Source organism: Aplysia californica, unplaced genomic scaffold, assembly GCF_000002075.1.
Source record: "Aplysia californica isolate F4 #8 unplaced genomic scaffold, AplCal3.0 scaffold00112, whole genome shotgun sequence".
Lineage (NCBI taxonomy): Eukaryota > Metazoa > Mollusca > Gastropoda > Aplysiida > Aplysiidae > Aplysia > Aplysia californica.
In genome coordinates, this window is record NW_004797382.1 from 657,925 (window position 1) to 660,424 (window position 2,500).

Below are 2,500 nucleotides of genomic sequence, written 5' to 3' on the forward strand. Positions count from 1 at the left end.
AGACAGACAGACAGACAGACAGACAGACAGACAGACAGACAGACAGACAGACAGAGACAGAGACAGAGAGAAAGAAACAGAGACAGGGAGAAAGACAGACAGAGATAAAGAAAGACAGAGAGAGTTTGGACTCAATACATGGCTTTTTTAGGAATCTAGACTACATTCGGCTACGCTCTATATTCAAGGCCTCTCACTGTTTGTTGGCGTATAATGACTGAGGACCACTGGCACAGGGGAAACGTATCATATATCGGCCAAAGTTTGTTCAAGTTGACTTCCGTCCCGTTATGTGCTCTGGCTAGCTCGAGATTCTGACATGGCTAGAGAGGGAAGACTTGATGAGTGGAAAAACCCCACTTAGAATTCTACGCTAAGCTGAAAGTTATGTACAGGGTTATCCTATTTGAGTTAGCTGAAATAAAAGATAAACTTAAATACTCGAAGACAGAAGTCAATATGCCTGTCACTGTCAAACCGATGTATTTGTGGAGCTTTGTTTGTCTCAGTGCTCTATTGTATCAATGTTTTACAGCAAAGAAACAGTTGTTTGTCTGTATTGGATCTGGATGGCAAGAGGTGGAAGGGGAGGGGGGGGGGGTCAGTCATCAACATCTGTAAATCAGTCATCGCAAGCCAGTGTCAGTGATGTAGCGGTTAGGCGCTACGCTGTCGTTCGCAGGCGACCTGAGTTCGATTACCGTGCGGGTGGGGATTTTTTTCGAGTATCTCGGTCCTTCTGCTGGAATAATGTTGTATCCCTCTCATTTCGGATTGGCCCTGACAGCAAGATCAGATGAAGCCCGCCTCCTAAATGATCTAGTTTGTGTTTACAGGAGCGTAAAACACCTGTATTTTTTACATCTTTGCTTTTGTTCCAGACAGCGGGCAAATAACGCAAACGGTATACCTCTCATGCATCAATTTAACTGACATGCCTGTTTCAAATCTGACATTTTAAGAAGAAGAACAGTTCCTTCCTTCGTTCCTTCCTTCCTTTCTTCCTTCCTTCCTTCCTTCCTTCCTTCCTTCCTTCCTTCCTTCCTTCCTTCCTTCCTTCCTTCCTTCCTTCCTTCCTTCTGCTCTCACTTTAATCATTCACCTGCAGGTTTAAAATTATCTAAGTGTGTCTGGTAAGTCGTCATGTTCTAGATACAGGCCAAAAGGTGAAGCCAGCAGTAAATAGGACGATCAGATCAAGCCTCCGATCTTATAACACGGAAGTAGACGCCACGGCGCTCGAGAATTGGGGGGGGGGTGGAGGGGGAAAATGGGGAGTGTAAAGAGAGGGGAGGGTGGATGGGAGGATAAAAAGAGGGGACGGGTAAAAAGGGGCTGAAGTGAAAGGGAGAGACGAAGGTGGACGGGAGGGAGAGAGTGAGAGGAAGAGAGTGAGTGAGTGAGAGAGAGAGAGAGAGAGAGAAAGAGAGAGAGAGAGAGAGAGAAAGAGAGACAGAGAGACTAATAGACGTCTGCTTAAAGCTGACTCGGGAAGTCACTTCCGTTAGAGCAATCGGGACTTGAAAGAGTAGGTTAGTTCAAAACCTCGAGGGCCTCGCAAATAGCCTTCATAAAGCTCCCGACCATTTCACTTACACTCACCAGAACGCCGTCTCACTAAACTAGAAGAAATGATTGCTACGAAAGGGTGTGGGAATTACTATCATGTTCGATATAGCCTTTTCCCCAGGACCTCGTCTTGCAGCCAGTAACAATATATTGGGATTAACCCACGCTCGACTCTGGGGACATTTCACTACTCTAGAATTACAAAGTTCTATCTGCTCAGTAAATCTACCTAGTGTTCAGAAATTTGACTGAATAATTTTGATTTTCACAATATGTCAAGCTTTTTCAAATGCACTTTTTTAATATCTTGATTCCGACCTCGAATAATCTTACGATTTTGACAGAGCGGCTACAACATTTGGCTTCTGGTTTTATGGTCTTAGTAACTGAAAATGGCCAAAAATGTCAGATAGAGCTTTGTAGTTCTAAGATAGCTATTTCTCGAAATGTTTTAGTGAGGCGAAGTGAAGCCAGCGAGTCTCTTATTTCAGAATTGTGGACCATTCCGACAAAGTATTTTGTGAGTTGGGGGTTTTCTTCCGTTTTTGTTTAGCTTCTTTGCAAAAGTCCAAAACAAAGAATTTTGGGTTGTTAGTGGGTGCTCTGGATTCGGATTGCTCTTTCTTTTTCTATCAAACATCATTATGCTCGTTCGCACGCCCTCTCTGTCATTTCTTTTTACGTCCCATTATAGTGACACCTTTAACCCTCGACACATGATCTATTCTATTTATGATCTACTAGCTGGGCCCCCTTTTGATGAAAGGAACGATCGGTGCTTTAATATCAACTGAACGTCATTGGCCTACTTAATGTACACTCTACTGGAATGGGGCAATCAATCTTGAGAGATGCAAAAAATTAGAAGGTCTACATCTCAGATCTATACTCTCAAAACAAAATGCGCCTCGCGAAATATCACTTCCAGATT